The following is a 9,181-nucleotide window of genomic DNA, read 5'->3' as shown; positions in this document are numbered from 1 at the left end:
ATTGACCGTGGATTAGTATTGATGGTTACTTTTTCGTTGATATGTTGTGGATGTCGCATTCTAAAGCTTATTAGAGAAAAGCTATTACAATATTCCCCAATCTTATAATTGGGACTTAAAGGCCTATTGTTCATGAACAAAGCTTGAAAGTTAGAACTAGAAAAGGATTTTCTCTTGAAGAGTTGAATATAAAATGGCACTATGTATCTGTTGCATGTAACTTGTGAGATGCAATTAATTATGTGAAGTAATAGAATATATACTTAATGCTACTATAAGATATAAACTAACATTGCTATGATTTTGGGTTGATTTGTTGGGGAAATCTTATTGTTTTAGCTTTCGCTTGATTTAACTGTGTTAGACATCTTATTAGTAAATATTAGAGTTATGACAATTATTTTTATGTGATTAGAATAAATGAAGTTATTGCAAAAAGGAGGGTAGGCGGTTATTGATTAGAAATTGGGAGGGAAAGGCCAAGCTCTCTAATTCTTGAAAAGGAGAGACTAAGACTCTAAAATGTATTGGGAGGAAACCATTTGTTATCACAAACCAATGTATCTCTATTATTGTTTCTGGTGTATTTCTTGTAACATCTCTGGTCCTCTATTTCTAAAACAGAATTTTATGTATTTCAGTGTAATAAATTTTGTGTCTGTCTTCTAAATTTATCCATATAGTCACCAGTTTTTGAGGACATGATTCTGGGTATTTTTCATGTTAAACACGCAAGCAAGGATTGAAGCACTTGAGTGGGGTTTGAGAATAAGAGGTTGTTAGGAGAATTTTCTCTCTAGTTAGGATCTTTGCGACTCTAGTTTAATTTCTTTCACATCAATGAAATATTCAATGGAAGGAACACCTTGAAAAAAAATTGCACCTGTTGAAACAAGATTAACAATTAATGGTGTTGTTTGAACAAATTTATAGAGTTCTTGGAAAGGGTCTTTTCCAATTGATCCAACAAGCAAGTTAGTGAATCCTTGTTTATTTGAAGAAGGTAAACAAAGAGAAAACTTAGGTGGAAGTTTATTTTTCAATGCAAGTTGTGTTGATACTGAAAGATTTGATCTTGCAAGACCAATGATTCGTTTGGTGATTTTTGGTAATCAATTAAGTGGTGAATCATTTTCAGTGAATGATGGAAATCCATCAGTGCCAGTGCAGCTACTAAGCAAGCCAGAAATGAAAATGAAATCTTGACCAAGTCTACCACCAAAAATGAAATTGGCTAATGTGTTGATTGTGTTAGCAAGACATGTGTTGTTTGTGCAACCTGGTTTGAAAGGACCATTGCAGCCAATACATGTAATATCAGGACATATATTTGAGCCACATTCAATATGAATGTAGGATGCTGAATTGTGGTGAGTCTCACAATCATACCAAACAAAGATTTTCACCAGCTAGATCAATGACTAGATTGAAGATTTGTGACATGCAGCAAACCTCACTAATGATGCATTATCATGAACAGCAGCATGGGTCAACCATCAATTTCATCAATCTTAAATTCTCTCTTGAGTTTAATACTTAATAAAACCATAAGCTATAAGTCGGTCACACTAAAATATTATCTCTGGGAAAAATTACACACTAACAAATTTACCCACACAATCATGGATTTGGGATCATTGGTAGAGCTTGACTAATATCTATAGGGGTGCCAAAAGTTTAAACTTTAATTAATAAATTAATTATAATTTTTTATTATATATGAATTTTTAGTTGCAGGTATGCAATTTAAATGCATAAAAAATTGTAAACACAAGAATAAAGGTAGAGAAATTAGACTAAGAAGTTGCACAAATTAGAAGCGATAGAGTTATAGATGAAACATACCATTTTGATTTGTTTTTTTAAGGTAAAAGTTGAAGCAAAAATATAGTTTATTTGATTGACCTTTTAAAACTCACAAAATCTAAATCAAACTAAACATATTGATTTGCTTCAATTAAATCAGACTGACATTTTTAAAACACTAAATTTTTAAAACGATAAAAAATATGTAAGTACATCACAATTTCTTAAGATAACACTATATATATAATGTGAAATAAAATAAAATAGTTTCTTTTGGACGTCGGCACTTGATTTTAAATTAACTGAAACCATCCTCAGATAGATAGAGGTTGAGTTTATATGATTTGATTTTAAATTAATTGATTTGATTAAATTTTTGTGTTTATTAAATCATTAGTTTAAGTTTTATATATTTGAACGTAACTCACAACATACATATTGAAATTTAGATCAAAAGGTGTATGTATTATGTTATTTAACTCTTTTTTTTTGTAGTTTTTTTCATTTATATTATTATTGTTTTTTAAAATAGTTGGCAACTTTGGCCACCCCTTGTCCCAACAAAGATCCACCACTGTATGTGATGAAACACTCTTCAAACACACTACAAAAAGAGCTACAAAGAATGATAATAATAAAATTTCACATCTCACTCATAATAAAATTTCACATGTCACTTATAATAAAATAACTACTTGTATATTTCTCTCTCTAGAATATGGTTAGTGATACATCAACTATTTATATGAGTATTCAATGATGTAATTGTCTCAAGTCTCCAATTGATCCAAGTAGCACTGTCAATCACAAGAAATGGGGTTTGAATTGTGACTCTTTTAAAATTTGGCTTCCTATGCTTAATTTAAATTGAAACAGAATGTCCATAATGTTCTGCATATGTTAGATGTAAATAAAAAAAATAGTTTATAATGAAGTTCGATTTGTGTGCAAATTATTAAAGATAAGGAATAGAAAGATCACACACAAAAAGTATATTGATTCGCCCAACTCGGGCTAGTTCAATCCTCACAACCTTGAGATTTTAACTATGTGCTTCAGAACCAAAATGTTATCCTTCACACGTTTTCTCTTGATCACACATTGATCAATTACAATATGCACCTTTCAACCTAGAAAGGATCTTTGCGACTCTGGTTTATCACTTGAATTATGTTATTTCCACCATTGTAGAGCTTCAAGCTCACCACTTCAATTCAATAATATACCATTATTCCCTTTCTTTGATTTTACAGGTTCTATCATAAGTTAAGATCTTGATGTTGAACAATTGAAGATTTTTGACATGCAGCAAACCTCACTAATGATTCATTATCATGAACAGCAACATGGACTAAAGAAGACAATATGAAGTCCTGCTTCTCGGTGTGTGTAGTGTTTGTTTCAAGCAGATCAACTTTGTAACCTTCACAGCAATATAATTTCCAAATAGTCTCATCAATTCTGTAACATTGATTTTACTATCTATGTCATGAATTCTAGTGTGATGCTTAGTTTTCCATTGAATGCTAGGAGTTTCAAAAGTTAGACTGATCTTGATGTTGTTTGCTTCTTTGGGCCTTTAGCTAGACTTTTTTGGGCTTGAGTATTGTTTTGAGTAGTCTTGACATGTGTTTATCTTAAGGTCTAGACTATGGAAAAAGATTCATTTTACTTATGCCCATAAATGAAATAACTAGAATGATCTTGATAATAAACTAAAATGATCTTCGCTTTTCCAGACTTCTGTTTATGATAACCATAATGATCTTCATTTTTCAGATTGTTGTTTTTTAATAAACAAGAATTATCTTCGATTTTCATTCTGATGTTTTTTAATAAACCAGAATGATATTTGTTTTTCCATAATGGTCTTGTCATCAATTTCCAATGTAGTTAAGATATTATTTGTTTTAATTTATAACATGGTGTGATAATTGATTCTCTTGAATGATTGATATATGGTATTTTCTTTTTGAGATTCTTTCATTATGGAGTAAATACTTATGAACTTTGATGATGTGAATGGTTTCTTTTTTGTTCACTTAGGCAATTCATGTTTCTTAAATAAAACTCAAATGAAATCTTTAGTAGATCACCGCTCATAAAACTTAATCATTTATTTCACAAGGTTTGTTGTCATTAAAACATATATCAAAGAGGTTTTTACCTCAACATTGATCACCAAAAATTGCATATATTTCACCTCTTAACACGATATTAATTGTTCCATCTCTCTTAAATTTCCACTCATATGCATTTATCTGAAATTTTGAATGGATTTTCCAACACAATGTTACTCCAATAAACTTTCAAAACAAAATGAAATTTTCTATCATACTAAAAAGTGAACTTTCTAAAAAAAAATACCAATGAAGTACACTTTCGAATATAATATATCATACAGAAATATACTTCCAAAATTATATTTTTAATGTATAATTATATTTACACATTTTAACTACCGAGAAAACATTAATTTTAAATCCTAGTTGAAATCTAAAACTGTGTAAATAGATTATAACCTGAAGTTGGGGTATATCTACGGACTAACTTGCGAGTTGGATTACATCAAAGATGTTAGAATCTTAGAATGAAGTCACATCTAAGGAGTTTCAAACGTTAGAAAAACTGGCCCATAGAAATAGTATACAATGATACTACTATATAACAAATGATTCATTTCATTCAAAGAAATCATCTTCTTCTCTTTAATTCACCGATCAATCGATTATTACTAGTACACCTCTCTCTCTCTCTCTCTCTCTAATTTGATTTTATATACGCTCTATTTCTGTGTTTTGATATGAAGATACCTAAACTAAATTGAGCAAAATATTAAACTACATCTACAATTTTGTGTCATTAGCGAGGAAACGTTGACCCATTGTCATCTATTGTTATCATTGGCCAAATCATTAACCTCATCAATAGTCATTGTTTTATTCACTACTTTATCTTCAGCGGGTGCTATTATAACGTTTTATTACTTGATTTAGTTGAACCAATTTTAATATTTTCTCATGTGATACTTGTTGGGTATTGGGCTCCCTTCCTATGTAGGAAAAGTCCAATATTGTAGTTCATGTGTCTCACTTATTAAAGTGGAGAGGGGTATTATTAGGGTTGAAAAAGATAAAGACTATTTTGAAAAAAAAAATGTAGCCACCAAAAGAGAAAAGAGAAGAGTAAACCCTAATCCACATTTTGTTAAATCAGTCTAAGAAAAACGTCAATTGTGAATTCTTTAACCATTGGATTTGGTTGATATTTAGACAACAAATTTGCAAAATTTAGTTCTTCGTTTTCAATGGCCGGATCAGTGAAAGGATATCTGGAGAATGAGTAATTGGGCTCGCACCGAAGCAGGTTTTTTGGGTTTTTTTCTTCTTCTTGGTTTTCATTTGTAGGCTTTAGCGCTTTGCTATTTTGGCTGGTTGTAGGCATAATTTGGTTGGTTGTAGGCTGGTTGCAGACTCTCCTATACCCTTATTTGATTATAGTGAAGCTATTTCTTTGGTCTAGATGACCCATGATTTTTACCGTTGCATTGAAGGGATTTCCACATTAAAATATCGGTGTTCTTTATGCTCTTTAATTTTAATTAATTTGCTGCCATATATATTTGTTGTTGCTCCTCATGGGTTCTGTAAGACCCATAATTTTAAAGTATACTTTATTTATTTTAGTGTATTTTGGTATTGAACTCGGAGGCTTTTTAGCCAAAGTTATTAATATTTTGGGAGTTTATATGACCAAAAAGATATTTTGATTCCGATTAGAATTACTCGTCGATGAATAAATTAATTTAACTGCAGTGAATCTTTTACGAAGAATTTAATGCGTTATGGGTGAAAGGGTGATTTAACAAATATCTAGTTATTTTGAGATATTTGTTAATTATAATTAAAATATATAAACATATATATATATATATGTTTGTGTGGAGGGAAAATAAGAGGAAATAGAAAGAAGAGAAAATAGAAAAGAAGGAAAAAGAAAGAAAAGAAAAGGAAAGGAAAGAAAGGCAAAAGAAAGAAAACGTAACATTTTCCTTCTTCTTCCTCTGCCTCGCGCTCACCTTCCATCTCCCTTTTTCTTCTTCGTTGTTTTTGCTTTCTTTTTATTTCTTTGGCTTCAAAAATAGAAACCCAAGGATTAGTGGGTCAGAAAACAAGAATTTCTCAGCTTCACTCTTCCTCTTTGATTTGAAAACAAAGAAAAACGGTGTTACGGATTTCAAAACCGCCAAACACAAACCTCCCTGTTTCATCTAGATCTAAGCTTTGTTTCGCGAAGAGATAGAAGGGAAAGTTGCTCACTACCACGCTACGGTGCTAGGGAACCAACTTTGGAGGCGACGTTGCGAGCGGAGATTTTACCGGATTTACTCGCGGTACCGTAATCGAACGTTAAAGCTAACGTGAAGGTAAGGGCTCCTTCCAAACTTCTAGTTTGCATTTAGGGACTTATCTGTGGTTGTGTGGAAAGGAATTTATTACGGTTGAAGTGTTGATTTGGGGGAAAAGGAATCTAAGGCTTTATGGGTAAAATCTTAGAGTTAGGTTTTGGTTATATTGATGAATGTTTCGTGGAAAATGAATTTAAACTCATTTATGTATGATTTTTAGTAAATGAAACTTGTTGTGTTTGAGTGGTGGATTGTGTTGATTTGTGTTTGTCGTATTTGACGTGTTCTTAATCAATACTGATGAAATTTGATATGTGTATGGTTGGATTTTGTGGAGAAATGAATTGATGTGTTTTGGTGTGGATCGTGGATTGAATTTGATAATATGTTTGAGTTCATTTTGTGTGGAATTTGAAAACCATTAGGGTTAAACGAGTATTAAGAATGGGGAATCTCTTAATATCTTGTTTACTTAATGTTTGTTTTTTGAAAATCGTTTAAGTTAAATGAGTATTAAGAATGGGGAATCTTTTAATATTTCTGTTTACTTAATGTTTGTTTTGAAATCGTTTAAGTTAAAAGTGTATTAAGAATGGGGAATCTGTTAATATTTCTGATTGCTTAATGTTTGTTGTGAAAGTCGTTTAAGTTAAAAGAGTATTAAGAATGGGGAATCTCTTAATAATTTTGTTTGCTTAATGTTTGTTGTGAAAATCGTTTAAGTCAAATGAGTATTAAAAATGGGGAATCTTTTAATATCTCGGTTTACTTAATGTTGAATCTCTTAATGACTTATTTATTTAATGTTGTGTTGAAAGTCGTTTAAGTTAAATGGGTGTTAAAAATGGGGAATCTTTTAATATTTGCATTTGCTTAACGATTGTTGTGGATGGAGTCAGTATATGCTCATGCATTTTCATGCTTTTTGTAAATCGTGTAGACCTGTGATAGGTGGCACCTCGATAAACGGTACGGGCCCGTGATAGGCAGTACGTTTATGGTTTTCGCTTTTTTGTAAATTGTGCAAACCCGTAATAGGTGGCACCTTGGTAAATAGTACTTTGGCCTGTGATAGGCGGTACATTTACAATTTAGATTCGTTTTAGTAAACCTGCAGACCCGTGATAGGTGGCACCTCGGTAATTGGTACTTTGGCCTGCGATAGGCGGTACAATTATGATTTACGGCCCTTCGGATAGGTGGCACCTCGGTAATTGGTACTTTGGCCTGCGATAGGCGGTACAATTATGATTTACGGCCCTTCGAGGAGGGTTTTGGTTTGGAATTCCGAGTCCATGCATTTTGGCATATGCGCATTGCATTAGGGTGCTTGACACGCGAGTCATGTTTGATTTGAGTTTATGATTGAGTGATTCGAATTTTGATTTATCGTGATAACTGAGATGAAGGTGTTAAGTGCTATGTGTTGTGTATTGTGTGTGAGTATGATGGTTATCGAACCTTCGTGTGTCGTAGTAATCGCGTAGGAATTGCTAAGTGTTAGGTTGTGGACTTGATTAGGAATGACTTAGGTTAATTCATGAATTTTTGGAAAACTGATCAGGGAAATCGATTTCCCAATCGATTGGATGAAAGACAGGGGCTTGGCCAAATGAACAAAATCGATTAGCCAATCGATTTCGAAATCAATTTTCAAAGGAATCAGTTAAGAAATCGATTGCCCAATCGATTAGGCCTTAAGTCAGGGGCTCAGGAACCAATCAATCGATTTACCAATCGATTGAATTCAGCCCAGGATTCTGTTTTCATTAAGAATCCCTCACCAAATCGATTAGGAAATCGATTGGCTCGAAACCAGGGGCTCAGGAACCAATCAATCGATTTACCAATCGATTGAATTCAGCCCAGGATTCTGTTTTCATTAAAAATCTTCACCCCAATCGATTGCCCAATCGATTGGCTCAGTGAAAATCCTCATTTTTAGTTGTATGATTAATTGCTCATGAATCTATCCATGTTTTGTTTTATCATGTGTTAATTAGGAGATCGAGAACTGCAGGATGGGAATGTAGAGGGGAATGCCTGACTGGAGCTATGTTAGGAGGATCTTACGGGGCGCGTGGAGATCACTCAGGGCGTTTAGTTGTTTTGGAGAATGATCAGATTAGGTTGACATAGAGGGAACATACGTCTTTCTTTTGAATTGTATTTATTTTAAAATGGAAGACTGTACCTATACTAATATTGTCAGCTTGACATGTTATTTTCGATGGGTTACATGTACTACTTTTTGATGTGTAAATATTTTGGATTCATATTTTGAGAAACTTTTCCTCTGCTTGTAAATTATAATGACCCAATTATTTATCCAAAGGTATTACCTTATTTAATTCTCTGATTTATTTTAATTTCTTTTGAAAAAGAAATACACCCTCGCTTTGAAAATCGGGGTGTTACATTGTGGTATCAGAGCTTTGGTTTGGGTTTCTTTGGGGGCTGTGGAACCTTTGGTTATAGATTGTAGGTCAACCTGTAGGTTGGGAGTTGTTATCTGATCATGCGTCGGTTTAGGTGGGTTGAGTTGTCAGGTCCGCAATAATTATTATGGGTTGATGTGGTCGGAAGCTAGTTTTGGAATTATTGGAAGTTGTGTTAAGACTCTTCTTGGTGATGGTTTTATAGGAAAACCATGCCGCCAAGAAGGAATGACGTTCTAAGAGCCAATGCTAATAGGGACGATCGAATGGCGGAGGCTATGAATAACATTGCTGCTTCGGTTGCTGCACAGACTGCTGCCAAGACTCAATGTGATCTTAAAAAGAGGGGAAGAGAGATCCGTGCTGCAGAGTCAAGAGGATTAGAAGACTTCCGTCGTTACAATCCTCCCAAGTTTAAGGGGGATGAGAATTCAGAGAAAGCGGATCAATGGATCCAAGAAGTGGAGAAGATCTTCAAAATGATTAACTGTCAGGCAGAAGTGAAGGTCAACTATGCCACTTATATGCT

General features: G+C 33.1%; 1 pseudogene; it reads right to left on the bottom strand.

Annotated features, from left to right (window-relative positions):
• Window positions 1-800: 800 nt before the first annotated feature.
• On the bottom strand, window positions 801-5,891 carry LOC101508635 (probable aspartic proteinase GIP2; annotated as a pseudogene).
• Between the last annotated feature and the right edge of the window lie 3,290 nt (window positions 5,892-9,181).

Source organism: Cicer arietinum, chromosome 6, assembly GCF_000331145.2.
Source record: "Cicer arietinum cultivar CDC Frontier isolate Library 1 chromosome 6, Cicar.CDCFrontier_v2.0, whole genome shotgun sequence".
NCBI classification, from domain to species: Eukaryota; Viridiplantae; Streptophyta; class Magnoliopsida; order Fabales; family Fabaceae; genus Cicer; species Cicer arietinum.
This window is presented reverse-complemented; position numbering and strand designations above follow the sequence as displayed.